Source organism: Acomys minous (genome assembly GCF_964271855.1).
Source record: "Acomys minous genome assembly, chromosome: 6".
Lineage (NCBI taxonomy): Eukaryota > Metazoa > Chordata > Mammalia > Rodentia > Muridae > Acomys > Acomys minous.
The window spans coordinates 72896593-72916472 of record NC_140487.1 but is presented as its reverse complement, the minus strand read 5'-3'; positions in this window follow the sequence as shown (position 1 = coordinate 72916472).

The window sequence follows — 19880 nt, the reverse complement described above, 5'->3', positions numbered from 1 at the left end:
AAGGTGAAATTGAGTTCAAGTTCTCAGGCCCCTAAGTGCCTGAAACCAGGAAGGCTCAATGCTTGCTGATTAGAATAAAACAATAGATGATAAATGCATGTTCTGCATGGACTCAAGATAAATTTGTGTTCTATTGGAAAGCCCCCAAGTGCTAGCCTACCTTAATTCCCAGACAATCCGCTTGAAATGTTTTGTCTACCTGGGTACATTATGCTCGGAAGAAAATCAATTCTTCTTGTTTTTAGCTAGTCAAAATGATTTGATGCTGCCCTCCCCCCTTGCTTCCCACCTGGTTACCTGGTTGTTACCTGGTTACAGTTTTTCTTATAAAAGGTCTGCCTTAAAAACAGACCGGTGTCATGGTCTGATTCCCAAAGTTGGGCTGTGGCCCTGGTGGGTCAGTTCTTGGTCAGCATTCAAATAAACATCCATCATTCTGAGTCTCTTGTTCAAGTGGTCAGTGTGTGGCTATTCCTGAACCCAAACAATGGACATGCTTAGTGGAGCCCAAAGAGAAAGGAGAAGCCTGGGGATAGAACCAGCTGTTTGACCAGCTTCTCCTTCACTTGGATTTTTAAAAAAAGATTTATTTATTTTACATATATGAGTGTTCTGTCTTCATGCAAACTAGAAGAGGGGTTCAGATTCTATTACAGATGGTTGTGAGCCACCATGTGGTTGCTGAGAATTGAACTCAGGACCTCTGGAAGAACAGAAAGTGATCTTAACTACTGAGCCATCTCTCCAGCCCCTAACTTAGAGTTTGCATTCATTCATTCATTCATTCATTCATTCATGTGTCCACTCCCTCCATCCCTCGTCTGAATACGTATACATGTGCTTGTATCCAGTTTGATAAATGAATACTATTTTATATTTTAAAACATAATATTCACAAAAATATTACCGTGTACAGTTTCTTTTCTCTACAAAAAGTTGTGTAGTTCTGTTTCCTTTCATGAGATAGGTTCTGAGAAGTGACACTGTAGCTGCATTTACATTAACCAGTTGGCTTTCTTCCTTAGCCATCTCCTTCAGAAGACTCATGCCCAAAGTGGAGAGATGGCCAGAGGTTAGAGGACTAGCTGCTCTCACAGAGGCCTGGGATTCAACTTACAGACCATGTTACAAAGCTCATGGCTGCCTGTAACTTCAGATTCAAAGTGTCTAACAGTTCCTTTTGGCCTCCGCCCACATGTGCACATACAGGCACACAGAAACACACACATACACATTACAAAGGCTTGTGCCTAATAGTAATAAAAATTAGAGCTAACATTACTGCTCATCCTAAGAACTTCTTAAAAGATCCATTCACTCACTCAAAGAAAGCATTGATGAGAATTTGTACATCAAGATTTCTTTGAATTTTTTTATTGAAAAAAAATCATTGCTGGGGCTAGAGAGATGATTCAGCGGTTAAGAGCACTGTCTGCTCTTCCAGAGGTCCTGAGTTAAATTCCCAGCAACCACATGGTGGCTCACAACCATCTATAATGTGATCTGGTGCCCTCTTCTGGCCTGCAGGTGTACATGCAGGTAGAGCATTGTATACACAATAATAAATCTTTTAAAAAAAATAATTGCTGGTCTCCCCTCTCAATTATTATGTTGCAATTCTTACACTCCTAATAAAACTCTGCTGGGGTTGGACTGGTGCTACACATTCAAATGTTACATTACTGGCCCCCAAGATCTGGTTGCAGTCCAGCACACCCTCAGTGCACAAGGCTTTGTTGTGTGAACTTGGCTCCACCTAATTTAAAGTTAGTTGGTTAATAAAGTCACCGAAGCCTGACACTGGGCAGAAGAGAAGTAGGTGGAGCTTAGGTTCCTGAGCTTGGGGGTCAGATGGTGACCACGAGGCAGGAGAAGAGGAGAGGAGGCTGGAGAGTGGTCACAAGCACGTGGCCTCGAGGGCTGGCCTGATGGAACAGAAACAGCCCAGGCAGGAACAACTATGGCAAGTAACTTGGGGAGTATAGCTGGGGAACAGCCAAATAGCTCAGAGGGTTGATATCTGCCCAGTTACTGTGCTTTACAGTGTTAATAAATCTGAAAGGTCTCTGTCTCCTTTATTTGGAAACCAGCTGGGATAGAGAAGCTCTGTAAAGTCTATTATCCAATTCCACAACAAAACGCTACCCTTATCTTCTATTGAGAGATATGCCTTAAGCTAGACTTAAAATTCTCAATGAATTTCCCATTTTTGCCCTTTACCCCTGAAATGACAATAAGAGTCTATGGTCTTCCCAACAGGAACAACAGATCATTTGATGTTATGCTGAGGATCCCATATGCCACAAAACCCTTCCTGTAACATACCAGCAACATACACTTTAAGTAGGAACATATTATATGAGAGATTGTTTTTAACAACTGAAACTTTCAAAGTACATACAACCCACTTAAGGATCAGATATTGACAGTAAGAAAAGTCAGATGGCCTTGCTTTTATTTCTTTTTTATTCTTTGGTGTTTCAAGACAGGGTTTCTCTATGTAACTTTGTCTGCCCTGGACTCACTTTGTAGACCAGGTTGACCTTGAACTCACAGAGATCCACTTGCCTCTGCCTCCCAAGTGCTGGGATTAAAGGCGTGCACCACCACCGCCCAGCTCACCTTTTTTTAAAAAATTAATTTATTCAGATTACATCTCAATTGTTATCCCATCCCTTGTATCTTTGCATTCCTTCCTCCTTCTGGCTTTCACTCTATTCCCCTTTCCTATGCCTGTTACCGAGGGGGACCTCCTCCCCCACTATATGGTCATAGGCTATCAAGTCTCATCTTGGTAGCCTGTTTATTCTTTCTCTGAGTGCCACCAGGCCTCCCCACCACGGGGAAGTGGTCAAATATGGGACACCAGAGTTCATGTCAGAGTCAGTCCCCGCTCTCCACACAACTGTAGAGAATGTCCTGTTCATTGGCTAGAAAGAGCATAAAAGTAAGTGAGTTTAAGAAGCTGGATGTACCGGGGGAAATGACCAGATGGCTTCCTCTTACATTAACCAAATACTCTTATCAGTTATCCCATTACCAGATGAGGATCAGGCAGTTGCCTTGTTTTGTAAGATGATCTGGATGGTTTCTTTTCAGGTAGATTAATTATTTAGTCGTTGATTATAGGATGCTGCCCGCAAGACTGAACTCCTAGTTGAAGATTAATATATATTTATTACTTTTTTTTAAAAAGTCAGAACAGTCCTTTCAGACTTTGAGGTGCCCACAGGTCTTGATTGTCATGAACTCTTTTATAGCCAGAGCATTCTAGAAGTCAAGTCTCCTTTTGCTCTTAACACTGTCAAAAAGTTTCTTGACAAGCCTTCAACAAATGCCACAGCTTGCCTAGTGCCTTGTAAAAGTAACTCTTACATGCCTGAAATTATTGGTTCGTTTTGTTTGCTTTTGTATTTTTGATACAGGGTTTCTCTTGTAGTCTTGGCTGTCCTGGACTCATTTTGTAGACCAGGCTGGCCTTGAACTCACAGAGATCTGCCTGCCTCTGCCTCCTGAATGCTGGGATTAAAGGCGTGAGCCACCAAGGCCGGCTTGCCTGAAGTAATTGTCATCTCAGAGGATTACTGCCTCCATCTGCTAACATAGGCTTGATCCTGGAAGGGCCTAGCTTCTATACAATCTAAACTAGGCCTAGAATGTTCTCAGCCTCTGAGACTTACTGCTGGATAAGCTACCCTTTCCTGTTCTTACTGAGCTCTGGCTGGCTGGTTCAACTCAGCTGTTCTGCCTCAACCTCTTCTCCAAACTGGCTTTTCTCAGTTTCTGACTAAATTGCTCTGCTTGGCCTCAAACTCCAGTTCATTCTGTCATTACCTGTGTCTAGCGTGTTCTCTCTTCAGCCTTTGAATTAATTCCGTGAACTGAACTGCCTTGAACTCAACTCCACTGCTCTGCCTCCCAACTCACTCTCAACAGAACCGCCTGAACAGAACTCACTAGAACTCAGAGACCTGCTTGCCTCTGTCTCCAGAGTGCTGAGATTAAAGCCAAATACCACCATCTCTGAGCCTAAGCTTTTCTTTACCTGAAACTTGCTCTATACCAGGCTGGTCTTGATACCAGAGATCATCTTGCCTCTGTCTCCTGGATTAAAGACGTGTCTGTGTTCCAGCTGGATCACACAGACCTAGAAGGCCTTTGGATATGATCTCTTGCCAGGGCAGCCATGTTCTTAATTAAAATTTCTCTACAGCGGCTTATTCTCCAAACATATTGCTGCCAGTGCGTATGTCTGCCATGGCTTCCATCTATTCTTTAGTGCGGTTTTTCCCCATTTTCTAAGTGTACGCACCGAGAAGCAAATTTTCCTAGAGAATTGTACTAGAAGCAGGGACAGAGGGGACACTCACCGGCTTTCCGGACCTGTTCTGGTTTTGATTCTATTGTCTCTTACCGGATTTTTTGATAACAAAATCCTCATTTCTTTTTTTAAAGAGTTAATTTTCCAGGTGGTTTTGATTCTATTGTCTCTTACTGGATTTTTTTGATAACAAAATCCTCATTTCCTTTTTTAAAGAGTTAATTTTCCAGGTAGTGATGGCACACGCCTCTAATCCCAGCACTCAGGAAGGCGGAGGCTGACAAAGCTCTCTGAGCATCAGGCCAGCCTGGTCTACAGAGTGAGTTCCAGAACAGCCAGGGCTACGCAGAAACCCTGTGTTTCAAAAGCAACTGCAGCAGCAACAGCAGCAACAACAAAAAATACTTATTTTATTTTTAATTTGTCCGTGTGTGAGTGTGGGGTTGTGCTTTCGCATGCGGGCTCAGGATGGAAGGCAGAGGAAGGCTTCAGACCCCTTGAAACTTGATTACAGCTACTTGCGAGCTGCCTCCTGTACACACGGGACTGAAGGCAGGTCTGCTTCAAGAGCAGCAGCCACTCTTAGCTACTGATCTCATCAGGCTCCTCTTTTTTTTATTTTATTTTATTTATTTATTTATTTTGAGACAAGATTTCTCTGTGTAGACTTAGCTATCCTGGACTCAATTTGTAGACCAAGCTGGCCTTGAACTCACAGAGATCTGCCTGCCCCTGCCTCCTTGAATGCTTGGATTACAGGCGTGTGCCACCATGGCAAGCTCTGTACCCCATTTTTAATTGGGTCATTTGTTTTGTTGATGTCTAATTTCTTGAGTTCTTTATGTATTTTGGATGTTAGCCCTCTGTCAGATGTGGGGTCAGTGAAGAGTTTTTCCCATTCTGTAGGCTGCCATTTTGTCATTTTGATGATGTCCTTTGCCTTACAGAAGCTTTTCAGTTTCATGAGGTCTCATTTATTAATTGTTGATCTTAGAGCCTGAGCTGTTGGTGTTCTGTTCAGGAAGTTGTCCCCTGTGCCAATGAGTTCAAGGCTATTCCCCACTTTCTCTTCTATTAGGTTTAGTGTATCTGGTTTTATGTTGAGGTCTCTCATCCACTTTGACTTGAGTTTTGGGCAGGGAGATAAATACGGATCTTTTTGCATTCGTCTACATTCAGGCCAGCATGGTCTACAGTTAACCAGCACCATTTATTGAAGATATTTTTTTTTTCCATTGTATAGCTTTGGTCAAAAAATCAAGGGTCCATAAGCATGTTGGTTTATTTGAATCCTGTCAGTTTTTATGTGGTTTTTACTATTGTTGTTCTGTAGTACTGCTTGAAATCAGGAATGGTGATACATCCAGAAGCTCCTTTACTATACATAATTGTTTTATCTATCCTGAGATTTTTTTTATTTTTCCATATGAAGTTGAGGACTGCTCTCTCAAGATCTCTAAAGAATTATGTTGGTATTTTGACCAACTGCATTGCATTGAATCTGTATATTGGTTTTGGTCAGATGGACATTTTTACTATGTTAATCCTTCCGATCATGAGCAGGGGAGATCTTTCCTAAGTAAAGGGACAAATTCATGTTTTCCTGGGACTTGCCTGGTTTTAAACTCAAAGTCCATTGATCTGGAAGCTCATAACACTTATTCCTGGCAAGAATTTTACTCAAGAAATTTTAAATCTTTTGCTGCTTTTTTTTTTCAACTTTGTTGTGGCCAATTTTGCTGGTTTCTCATATAAATTTTCTCTTTGCTGCAAATATTCCTCTAAAAACATTTATTGCGGTATGTGTGTGTGTGTGTGTGTGTGTGTGTGTGTGTGTGTGTGTATGTGTGTGTGTGTGTACATGTGTGCAGGTTCCACAGCCTGCATGTGGAGGCCAGAGAGCACCTGGCAGAAACTGGTTCTCTTCTTTTACCAAATGGGTCATGGGGACTGAACCCAGGTTGCCAGCCTTGGTCACAAGCTCCCTTACCTGCTGTGGTGGTTTGAATAGATGTGGTCCCCATAGACTCATGTGTTTGAATGTTTGGTCCATAGGGAATAGAGCTATCAGGAGGCGTGGCCTTTCTGGAGTGGGTGTGGCCTTTCTGGAGGAGGTGTGTCACTGTAGAGATCATATGTGCTCAAACTACACCCGATGTGGGACACAGTCTCCTTCCGCTGCCTGAGGATCAAGATGTAGAACTCTCAGCTCCTCCTCCAGCGCCATGTCTGCCTGGACGCCGCCATGCTTCCTGCCATGCTGTTAGTTGACTGAACCTCTGAAATGATAAGCCAGCCCCAACTAAATGTTTTCCTTTATTAAGAGTTGTTTTGATCATGGTGTCTCTTCACAGTAATAAAACCCAAGCTGAGACACCCGCTGAGCCTTCTCACTGGCTTTGTAAACGTTCTAAGGATTATAATCTGGTGAGTGAATGTAAAAGAGGTCTGGCTACCCTCATTTATTTGGAGGTGATCAAACCGAGTCAAGAAGCTAGCTTCATCTAGTTTTCATTTACTTGGGTGGTTTTAAGTTTTTGAGGCAGAGTCTTGCTAGGCAATTCCAGACAGCCTAGGACTCATATATTTTTAATCCCAGCCTGGCCTCCAACTCTTAGGAGAATCTCCTGCTTCAGTCCCCCAGGGGGTGGAATTACAGGTACACATCACAACGCCGGGCTTGAAAAATCATATATATTTAAAAGCCAGAAGTGGGTGGGCCTTGCAATAACAGTATACTAAGCCAGGCATGGGCCTGTAATCCTAGCACTTGGAAGGCTAAGGCAGGAGGATTGCCACCAGCCCAAGGAGAGCCAGGGTTACAGAGTGAGGTCCCATCAGCTGTGAGTCTAAGCTACCAGCCAGCATCACCCCCTGCAAAGTTATCGCTAATTCTGTCCAGGTCACTAGAAAGCTGTTCTCACCAATGTCCTTCTGCTCAGAATTATTTTTATTGCCACACACAGAGAAGGACTTGTACTCTTAATTTCTCAAAACTACTTTTTAAAACTACTTCTGTGTCATGCAATACTTCTAACATTTGTATCTAGTTTCATGGGTCAATAAGAAAGACCCACTTGAGAGGCCCTAGCCATGAAAACACCTCCTTGCAGGCTGAGCTTCTGGCTTCCATGCTCAACCCACTGCACAGACACCAGCAGAGACAGTTCCCCTTCTGTGTCACCCTGGGGAAGAAGTCCTGGGCATGCAGCTGGCTGTTGCTCCTAAAATGTCCCACAATGGCTTTGCTCAGGAGATGGGTTGCTACTCCATGAAGAGAGCCCTGGGTCTGTCCTGGCTTGTGGGTATTTAGCAGGTCCTCACATGGAATGCATATTACACTTTCTTGGGATACTTGTTAAAAGTAACTACCTATAAGAATAACATCTAGCCAGGTGATGGTGGTGCACATCTTTAATCCCAGCACTTGGGAGGCAGAGGCAGGTGGATCTCTGTGAGTTCGAGGCCAGCCTGGACTACAGAGAGAGTTCCAGGACAGCCAAAGCTGTTATATAGAGAAACCCTGTCTCAAAGAAACAAACAAATAAACAAACAAAAAAAGAGAATAATATCTATAATTGATCATTGCTAAGGTCCTTAGTTTGGTTGTAGTAACACACTCTTACTTTCTAATCCAAGTCACAATCCAGCTGTTTGCACATGATATGAATCTACCTGTGGACTCATTTCCAACTGTTCCCACTCTAGGAACCATATCTGTTCATATATTAGCTAACCCATCCACTCATAAATGTTACTGTTAAATTATTTTTATAATATTGTGTTTCTCGGTTTTTCTCTTAACCTAGCCATAGCCCAAATAATTGAAACTCTATTAAATTTGTTTAACAAGCTTCACAGCACAACAACTGAGCAGTTTTAACTCTATTCTTTAACCCTCTAGGCTAGTCTGGCTTCCTCCCAGTGTAAATCTTAGAGATACTTGTACTTTATGGCTTTCCCTGCTGAGCTTTCTCGCCTGATGCTTCCTGATCTCTGCCCGTGGCTCAATGCCCTCCTTCCTCCTCTGGCTTCTCCTCCCCTGGCTGGCAGGAAGTCCAGCCCTATTCTCTCCTCTGCTCAGTGATTGGATATAAGCTGATTTATTGGCATATCAGGGGACAATTGAGGAGCAGTGCTTACACAATACCGATACAGGAGATTCTCAGAACAAGGACTCCAAACAGATGTGGGAGATATACAGAAATCAGCATTTGAATTACACAGTAACATTATGCCTACATGTTATTACATATGGATTGCCCAAGAAACTGTGCTAAGTTAATTATGCTAGGTCTTGCTCTCAGGAGGAATCCAGACTCATGGGAAACACTATAGTACAGGCAGTCTGAGTTAAATGCTGAAAAAACATAAAGATGATGGTACTTACTGCCTAGATTTTACCCAGAGGATCCAAGAAGGGGAAAGGGACATAGAAGACAGACTCTAATGGGTGGGAGGGTGAGAGGATCTGGCCAAGCAGGGAAGGCAACAGTGGTTACTATTCAGAGACATCAACCAGGTAAGACAGCCTCTATGTACAATGCTCTTTGACCCCTATAGTAACAGCTATTATATGAACATAGTGTGGTGCCCAATGCCAATGGATGCCTACTATTCTCCTCACCTATTGTTTGTAGACATATTTTTAATCCTTAGCATGTCAGAATGATGCTTTCCATATAACACAGAACACATATGACTTTGGGTGCACTCACTCTACAAGGATCTGTATCTCCCCAGGGGATTACACTGCCCAGGCCCTCTGGAGGAATACAGCACCTTGTTCCTGCGCAAGAAGAGCCTGTCACCTTCCTGGGGATTGCTCAATGCCAGCCAACAGTTGCAAATACGAGTAACTGGAGCAAGGGCCACAGCTCAGATGCACTGTGCGTGCCAGAAGCCTTCCTAATTTATCATCAGTCAGTGTTGAGTGTTGCAAACACTAAAAATGATTCTCTGAATTTTTCTTATGTGTAAAAGGACGCTAAATTCAACTTGATTATAAAAGATGAGCTCCAGCCTGGTGTGGTGGCACATGGCTGTAATCCCAGCACTCGGGAGGCAGAGGCAGGCGGATCTCTGTGAGTTCAAGGCCAGCCTGGTCTACAAAAGGAGTCCAGGACAGTCAAAGCTACACAGAGAAACCCTGTCTCAGAGAGAGAGAGAGAGAGAGAGAGAGAGAGAGAGAGAGAGAGAGATGTGAGCTCATGCTGACAAAGCCTTGTTAGATTCTGAAAAGCAAAGGCCAGCCTCAATGCACTGCTGTAGAAAGTCATCAATTGTCCTTGATGTCCTATCAATAATTTAGTGTCAACAGTATCAGTCATTTCCTGTGTTCTTTTGTTTGTTTGTTTGTTTTTTGAGACAGGGTTTCACTGTGTAGACTTGGCTTTGTAGACCAGGCTGGCCTCGAATTCACAGCGATCTGCCTGCCTCTGCCTCCCGAGTGCTGGGATTAACATTTCCTGTGTTCTTACACTTCCAACCCTCCATACTTATAGTATTCATGGCATTGAGTTATATATTTCATTTTGAATGAAATGAAATTTCGTTTTTGAAATTTTGGATGACCACCTCTCTTAGGTCCAGCACTTTTCTAGGAGGGAAAATTGAGAAGAAGGAAGCATATGAAGCAGCCAATACCCTGACTGCTACAGATTCAGCATTCAAGACAGCAGAATGGAATATGTCATCTCTCCAAACCTTCTCCACTCATGCAGCCTCAAAAACGCAGCTCGGGGCTCAGTGGGAGAGCCTTTGCCCAGCCTGTGTGAGAAAATGGAAAGGAAGAAGGAGACAACGAAGATGAAAAAGAATAAGGCCATGAGGGCAGGAGGGCAGGAGGGCTGCCCCTGCCTCCTGCTGATGGTGGCGTTGGGTTGCCACGCTGGAACAATGCTGGAAAGTTTGCCCCGATGGTGCGGATGAGGAGAGCTGGCGAGCTGACCAGCGCAGCTACCACCCAGGCCCAGATTAGGGCCACCCCAAAATCTACAACATCCGAGAATGGTTGTAACTTATGAAGTGGATGGTCCTGCCCATCCAAAGCTGCAGGGTCTCCATGACACAGGAGGGCAACAACAGGATCACCGAGAGGGGGCTCGGTGAGGATGCAATATTGATGGTGTCACAGAAGCCAGAGAGCTCCAACCAGGCCAGTGGTTCATTGCAATGAATATTTGCTAAGGAAGTTGTAGCCAGAAAGAGAGACATATTGTGGGACACACTGTAACATACTGCAGCTTCCACTGAGAACTTTCCTGTTTTGTGCTGTTGTTTTTTTGTTTTTTATTTGTGGGGGAGGTTGCAAGGGCAAAGGGCAGCTATAAGGGTTCAGGCATATGGGTGGGATTGGCATGCACGGGGTGAAACTCACAGAAGATCAGTGGAAAGTTCGGGGGAGGGGACTTCTAAATTAAAAAAAAAATAGATGAGAAGAAAGAGAAGGTGGAAGTGATGTAGAGAGAGATGGAGAAGGAAGAGGGGAGGAGGGGAAAGGGGACTTAGATCAGCACTAGGATCCCAAGGGAGCTGGTGGATCCACAGACTACTTAGTTAAAGGTGAATAATCGCTGGGTGGCAGTAGCAGACACCTTTAATCCCAGGACTTGGGAGACAGAGGCAAGCAGATCTTTGTGAGTTCGATACTAGCCTGATCTACAAAGCGAGTTCTAGAACGGCCAAGGCTACATAATGAAACCCTGTCTCGAACAGGCCCCGCCCCCAAAAGGTGAATAACACTGAAGAAAACCTTAATGATACGTGTTAAAGTATGCAACAGGTTTTATTCAGAACCATTTCAAAAGGAGAGCGCAGCCTCAACACTGCATACAGTGAGCAAATGGGAACTGAGAACCTGGGAGGACTGGCGAATGGAAAATTACTAAGAGCAGGCGTCAACCGTAAGGATGCCTCTGGCTAGGCTGATCCGGAAGGATTCTTGAGAACCGGTACTCTGTCATGTGAGCCCTGAGGGCATGGTGCAGAGTGGGAAGCTAATCAGAAATGGAGAGTGAGCAGACACTTAGGACAGGGAGTTCTTACCGAGCTGACTACAGAGTTCTTTACCAAACTGGATTCTCAAGGAAGTTCTCAGACGGACCCAGCTAGCACTCAGAAGCCTGACCCGCTTGGCCAAGCACAGAACTGTTTGTCTAAGTTCTCCTCCATGGGTGTAAGCTACAAGAAGCGAGTGGAGAATCCAAGGGGCCTGGGTCTGGCCTTCGGGACATGATATGGCCTAGGGAGCAGCGGAGACAGGGGCACTGTGGCAGATGCAGACTAAGGAAGAGCCCGGGGGATACAGTGTGTGACAGCGAAGTTAATTCTTAGCACAGAGAAAACCAGAAAGCCCCTAGTGAAGCTGAGCAGAAACAGAAGGGAACAGATTCGGTGGGGGTGGGGGCATAAAGGAGGGGGAGACTGAGATAGAGTGACAGGTGACAGGGTTGGGGGAGGGAGAGCTAGAAAGTGCACGTATCTCAGGGAGCTGGAGAGCCACAGTTTCTTTCCATCTATACTATGTCTCTTCTGATATGGAAAAGGAGAAGATCAAAGCCTTGGGGGAAGGGGGCAAAGGGGCAGCCTGCAGATCGCTGGCAGTGCTCTGCCTGTCACCTGGTCCATGAAACCGAGGTGTTCTCTCCTTGTAGGTTGTGAACTGCTCCACAGAAAATCCGCTTGTTTCTCAGTCCAAGTCATCAGCCCAAGTCATCCACTGGTACTGCTAAGCTCTGTCCTTCTTCTCATGGGACCTCCCAAAAAGTCACTGGCAAGGACCATCAGAGGAGTCTGGGGTGACTGACACAACCTGGGTGGCATTCCGAGTCCTTTAGCCGCAAGATACAGACCCCAGAAGGAGGTCACAGCACACGACTCCCACCCGAGACGCTCCTATGTGATGCCTATTTCCCTTCTCAATAGCAAACCGACAGCTAACCCGCCTCCTGTAGGACCTGAGGGGGTGAACAAGTGCTTCTTCAGAGATTTGAACACCCAGAGAAAAGCCCTAAACAGGCTCCAGGTCATGATTTCCTTAGCCCATCCACGTCATGATTTTTTTTTCCTTAGCCCATAAAAGTGCTGGCACTTCTTTTCTTTTCTTTCCTTTTTTTTTTTTTTTTTTTTTTTTTTTTTTTTTTTTTTTGGTTTTTCGAGACAGGGTTTCTCCGTGTAACAGCTCTGGCTGTCCTGGAACTCACTCTGTAGTCCAGGCTGGCCTTGAACTCACAGAGATCCATCTGCCTCTGCTTTCCAAGTGCTGGGATTAAAGATGTGTGCCACCACACCCGGCTTCATTTCTTTCTACTCTTTCAAGCAGCTACCTAACCAACACAATAAAAACAACAATCAGACAACACTGAAAAGTCACATAGCTAGGTATTTATACAAACTAGCTCTTGCTAGTTTATAGTCTCTCTGTCTCTCTGTCTCTCTCTCTATCTCTGTCTCTCTGTCTCTCTGTCTCTCTGTCTCTCTCTGTCTCTCTGTCTCTCTGTCTCTCTGTCTCTGTCTCTCTCATTTCAGATTCTCCCATTGGAACTCACACCAATGGCCTTCCTCTCCTCCCTTGAAGCCTAAAACCACGCAGAACGTTCTCCTGTGTGGCTGCCCAGTACAGGGCTGGGAGAGGGTGAAGATCAGAAACGGAGGTTTGTGGGTCCCAGGCATCTAGAGGGGAAGGTCCTCTCATTCTCGGTGCCCCTCAAATTCTCGGAGAACAGGAACCACCCCGGCACGTCATAAACATCCACATTCTACCTCAGTGAGACCTTTTGTTTTTTGTTTTTGTTGTTGTTGTTGTTGTTGTCGCACTCCCAATGCCACCATGGCCAGCCATCAGCTTTTAACCATGCTTGGAGAAACATAGGAGGCACACAGAACAGGAGCTGGCGAAGCTTCGAAGACATTTGCCTGCGTCTGAAAACTGCTTTGATCCACTCCTGAGCCTGGGCTTGACTTCCAGACTGTGTCCTGAATGGTAAACTTCATGTGCATAGGACAGAACCTAGTCTCTGTCCCCAGGAAGGACCCCAGGGGACGCTTTATGTCGTGTCCCGTACCCCCCCCCCCCCCCCCGTCTTGGAAAGCCAGTTGCGTGGTCTGTGCTGCCCTCTGCTGGTCACAGCTTACACCCACACAGTAGAGTGAAGTTTTCAGTCAGATCACCTTGGGGAGACTGACTGTCTTGGCTGTTCTGTTTTTTTTGTTTTGTTTTGTTTTGTTTTGTTTGTTTGTTTGTTTGTTTTTTTGTTTTTTTGTTTCTCTGTGTAATCTTGGCTGTCCTGGACTCACTTTGTAGACCAGGCTGGCCTCAAACTCACAGCGATCTACCTGCCTCTGTCTCCTGAGTGCTGGGATTAAAGGCGTGCACCGCCACACCCGCCTGTCTTGGCTGTTCTAAGTAAGGAAAAGGGGCAAGATGCCTTCCTGTGATCTGGGAGTCTCCCACTTCGGCAAGCCATCATGGAAACCACAAGCTCTGAGGCCCCACCCTGTGTAAGCAACCAAAACAGCATCCTCGCTGGGTGGCAGTAGAGAGCAAAAGAAAGGCTCTGCTCTGTCCTTGGCCACCTAGCCTCCTTCAAAACTGTTGTCTTCAGCCGGGCGGTGGTGGCACACGCCTTTAATCCCAGCACTCGGGTGCAGGGTTTTGTCAGAACTGTGATGGACAACACCATCCCCGTGGAGACCAAGCCCGGGATGTCACTGAAAAAGTCAGAGCTAAAGATCTAAGACAGAACAAGCACCCGTGGATCGGATGCTTGTCTGCAAGCAACTTGGGGACAGCTGCACTCTCTTGGACCACAACATGCCGAGCTCTGCCTACACTGTAGCATCCTCCAGCCCCTCTTCGTCCCTCATCCAGCTACCCACCCACCAGCTTGCCCAGAAACAAATGTGCCACAAGATCTGCTGAAGGTACTAGGTCTGCCTGTACTCTGTGCCATCAAGTGTCACAAAAAGAGCAGCCACACAAGCCTTTGCTACTAGATGAGAATTTAAATAAAGCTTTGCACAGCCTCTTTCTTGGGTTCCTGTCACATCAAGACCTCAATAATGTTCCCCTTATATTTACTGGAGCAATGATTTAAAAATTAATCTGCAGCACTCGGTAGGCAGAGGCAGGCGGATCGCTAGAGTTCGAGGCCAGCCTGGTATACAAAATGAGTCCAGAACAGCCAAGGCTACAGAGAAACCCTGTCTCAAAAAAAAAAAAAAGTTAATTTGAAGACCTATTTGCGTATCTGGAAACATGCGTGAGGAAGACAGAGTGGTGTCATCTCACCGCTCGCTGTCACCCTGGGCTGTCCTATACTCATAAGAAGTTTCTGTGAAGTTACAACAGCGGGGCTAGCTCTCACACTGCAAACAGGGCTCTCTAAGGAGTGAAGGGGCAAGGAACCGGCTCTCAGGGAGTCCAGGCCCTGTACCTCCTGCTTAGATATACACGCCAGCCTCACTTAGGCCTCCTCTGCGGGTCTTGCCAATCCTAGGGCCCCAGCATGCTTGTTATTATGCATTCAGAGAATAAGAGTTGAAGCAATTTCCAGGACTGTTGGGTGGTTTCTAATGGCACAACTCCACAAAGGTCCATGGCCTTTAATTTATTTTTTTATTTTTTTTATTTATTTGTGTCTGTGTGTGCATGCCGTGCCACGTGTGTGAAGGTCCAAAGACAACTTGAGGGGGCTGGTTCTCTCCTTCGGCCGTGTGCATCTTTGGGGTTGGACTCGGGTACTTTTACCTACTGAGTCATCTCACTGGAACCTGTTGATCTCTTTTCATATGGAAAAAAAAAAACAAAAAACCACTCTTAGTTTGACAGAACTTGTAAGCCTCCTAACACTGAATCAGCAGCCAAAAATGGCCACACAGGGCCAGGTATGGTGGCCATGTCTTTAGTCCCAGTACTAGAGAGGCAGAAGCAGGCTAGCTGGTCTACAGAGCGAGTTCCAAGGCATCCAAAGATATGGGTTGAGACCCTGTTTCAAAGAAAAAAAATTTAATGTGCATATAGACTGCAAACATTTCAATAGTCAGAAAGGGGTTTGTTTAAATTTAAGCAGATGGTTGAATGATCCAACAATTCCACACAAACTTGTCCAAACTCTTATAGTAATTTACAAATTTTATATTTCCTGACCTACAGCTACATGTATATTATTCGGTCTCATTTAGTGAGTGGTTAAAACCATCATCATTAAGACTGATAACCTGCAGCTGTCTGTACTTTGGAATGTGTCTGATTACAGACCATCCTCACTCTCCAATTAAACAACTTTAATCTCCCTTAGTTTATTTTATCCTGCAAGGATAATACAGTACAGGATCCTTATCCAATTTTCTCTGAATTTGACTATTGATCTCAACATTAAAATTTTTATTAGATTCTACATCTAATATTAATTAGATTCTACATCATTAATATTAATGTAGATATTTACATATTAACCTTAGCTAATCTTCCTATATTATAGTATTCATTACCTACCATACATGATTACAATATAAATCAAATGGAGTTAGAGACTCATTTGCCAGCCTCTCCTATAGATCCATCCTTATAAACTCTATGTAGCAGTGTCCTAAGTATGCTGCACCCAATTGTTACATATTCAACAACTTAAAACACTGTATTTTGGTGTCTTGTAGGTTTCTGAGAAGTCTAATGTGGGTTCAGGCTAGGCATGGTGGTGCACGCCTTTGCACTCCCGAGGCAGAGTCAAGTGAGTTTAAAGCCAGCAGCATCTACAAAGAGCTATACAGAGAAGCCCTGTCTGGAGAAACAAAATAAAACAAAACAACAACAAAAAATAAATACACATAGCAAGACTGGAGTTTCACTCGGTGGTAGAGTACTTGCTTAGAAATCTGCAAAGCCCCGAACTCAAACTCAAGCACTAAAAGAGGAAAGGCCATTAAAATGCAGCTGGCCTGGGGCTGCATTCTTTCTGAAAGCTCAGGCAATGTCACATCCTTGGCGGTGGACTTCTACCTGCTAAGGGGCCACCTACCCTCACCCCCCTTATCAGAATTAGAAGAATTGCAGCTGTAATCCCAACTGCAAACAGAATTGTATTCATGGATGCCAGAGACTGGGACAGAAGCGTCTTGGGAGGGACACCCCTCTGCCTTCTATGTCTAAGGTCAAATCTCTGTTACCTGGGGATCAAATGCACCAAGTCACAGCCTTTCCTCCAAATTAAGCAAACAAATTCTGCTTGTCAAGAAGAAACAGGCTCACCTACCCTAGACTGCTTAAAATTTGTGCCCCTGCTGGGCAGTGGTAGCACACACCTTTAGTCTCAGCCCATAGGAGGCAAAGGCAGATCTCCATAAATCCAAGGCCAGCCTGGCCTACAGAGTATGTTCCAGGACAGCCAGGGCTACATAGAGAGATCCTGTCTCAACAAACAAACAACAACAACAACAACAAAACCACAAACAAACAAGACATTGCCCCACCACTGTCCACTTTGTAGGCAAAGAATGAAGAGCACTCAGGTGAGGCACTTGTCGTGTGGCAGATCTCCTCATAGCTGCCTTCTGCCCTTGGTCATTTTCACCCACTGGCTGGCTCGTCCCACTGCTAAGAAGGTGGGTGAAAGGCAGGCACTCCTGAGGAAGTCGGCTTTGTGCACACTGGAGTGCATCTCCTAGCCACCAAGGAGAATCGCTGGGTTTTCATTCTCTGAGATGCAGGCTTGCCATGCTATGAGGTAACAATTGTCCTTTGTCGGCAATCCAGCATTCCTAATGGTCCCTCTACTTATTCATAGATGTCTTATAGCTGTTTTGTTTTGTTTTGTTTTGAACATTTTTTTAATACGTTGGCATATGTAGAAAATATCTTTTCTCTTCAGTAGCAGAGACTAATCTTAGGCCTGGCACATTCAAAGGAACTCTCAACATCTCCAACTCTCTTCTAAATTATTATTTAAAACTTTGAGAGCAGATCATACTAAGTTGCCAATGCTGACCTAGAACTCATTTACTTTAAAGCCCAAGGCTGGCCTTGAACTCCAGATGAGATTAAACACACCAGTCCTCAGTTATGGCCTAGAACTTTCCATTCTCCATCAGCCTCCTGAGCAGTTGCTATGACAGGAATGAGCAATCAGGCCCAATGGGAGGGGGCATAACTGACATTACACCCAAGGTAGCTGCCACACCTTCATAATTTTGAGTCAGACCACACAGTTCCGTTTGCCTGATGACTGATCTTTTCCTGGATTTGCTGGGGAAACATGGCCACAGGCGCCTGCTGAAGGCGAGTCCTTTATCGAGCTTATCTGCGCCAGCATGGTGCAGCTCACCTCTGAGTTTCAGCTCCAGGAACCCAAGGAGCTTCTGGATTGAGACTGTTCTGAAGAGTCTCTGCAAGGACTAAAAGTTAGACATCAACCTACCCACGCGTTCTCTCTCCACATCTTTACTTTTCTTTCATTTGCCATCACTTTTTCCCCCCACACTTATTTTATGTGCATGAGTGTTTTGTTTGCATGCATGTCTGTATATCACATGGATTCCTGGTCCCTTGGAGGTCAGAAAAGGGCACTGGGCCAGGCATGGTGGCGCCTTTAATCCCAGCACTTGGGAGGCAGAGGCAGGCGGATCTCTGTGAGTTCGAGGCCAGCCTGGTCTACAAAGCAAGTCCAGGACAGCCAAGGCTGCACAGAGAAACTTTGCCTCAAAAAATAAAAAACAAACAAACAGAAAAAAAGAAAGAAAGAAAGAAAAAGAAAAGGACACTAGATTCCTGGAACTTGGGTTATAGATGGTTGTAAGCTTCCATATAGATAGGTGCTGGCAATTTTACCCTCATCCTTTGGAGGAACAAGTGCTCTAAATGGCTGAGCCACCTCTCCAGCCCTATCGTCACTTTTAATCTATACCTTCTTCGCAGGGAGGTCCCTCTGTTCAGCCACTGGGCAGTCCATGCTATGGACAGCAACTGGGACTAGCCGTGGCTTCCCTTTCAGCCAGTTCCCAATGCTAAGACTGACTGAATACATGAACACAGAGCAATCCCACCCACAAAGCAATAGACTGACAACCTGTGGCATGGGTGTCTAAGGAGCTCTTCCGGCCACACTCACAGAGACAACTTTATTTGGACCAGTCTCTGAGATCATCCTTGTAACAACAGATCAGTCCCTACCAGACTTGTTGGTGATAAAAGCTGTGCTCTACTCTGGTGGGCCACACCCACAGTCTTGGGACTCGGGAGAATGAGGCCAACCTGGGCTGTACAGTGAGTTTCAAGGCCATGGCAAAACCCCACTCCAAGGAACAAAAAGATCATTAAGTGAAAGAATAGGGCTTCAAGGTGATGAGGCAAGACCTACCCACGGGTTTCTGTGTTTTCCTACAGACGCAGAGCTGGCTCTCTAGTGGAGACTCGGGTTGGCTGGTAAGAGTTGTCTACAGAGCACACTGCTGGAGCTGTAGTTCTTCCTATCAGTCTAGATTTCTCTAAAGTTCACGAGTCCTAGGATGGCATCAAGTATGATGCATCTGCTGCGCGTGGTGTGGTTTTGTTGCTATTGTTAGTTTTGTTTTGGGATCTTATGGTGGAGTATGGGTAATAGAATATTTGCCTGAGCTGCTCAGATGGCTCAGTGGATACAGGTGCTTGACACCAAGCCTGACAACTTGAGTTTGATTTCCCAGAATCACATAGTTGAAGGACAGGACTAACACTCAAAGCTGTCCTCTGACTTCCACATAGATGCTGTAGCATACACACATAGACACACAGACACACAGACACACACACACACACAGACACACACACACACACACTCATATGCCAACAAACAAATAAATGTAATAAAATAAATTAAATGTTTGCCCTGATTTGATGAACAATAACTATATGGGACAAGATAAACTCCATAGGAAAAGAGGCTTATGAGTAACCTATGTCCTTCCTGTAATTTCCCTGGTAAGGATGCTCCTAGACTTACTGCTTTCCAGGACATGGAGGATATCTGCTGTATTTCTGGAGGGCTTTTTGTTCTGTTTTGCTATTTCAGTGTCTTATAAAGAGCCAGTTCATTCCTAGAAGGATCACAGGAGAGGGCAGCAATGCTCTAGTCTGTCTCAAGGCACCGCAGGGTTGAAGACATTCTCTGGACTTTGGTCTGAGACTGTTGATAAATGATTTGGGGGCTGGGAATATAGCTCACTTGGAAGTATCCTACATACATAAAGTCCTGGGCTCAACCCATAGCACAGCATAAAACAGGGCACGGTGGCACCTAATCCCAGGACTCAGGAAGTGGAGGGAGGAGCATTAGAATTTCAAGATCGCCCTCTGCTACAAAGAAGGTTTGAGGCCAGCCTGGGCTACATGAGACCCTGCCTTAAAAATAAATAAACAAGACTATCAGCTTCAAATTCCTTAAGGAATCGCACTTAGTAAAATTCATGTTTTCATCTGATTATTGCATACAGAGACTGCCCTGCCTCAAAAATAAAGAAGACTATCAGTTTCAAATTCCTTAAGGAATAACACTTAATAGAATTCATGTTTTCCTCCGACTCTTGC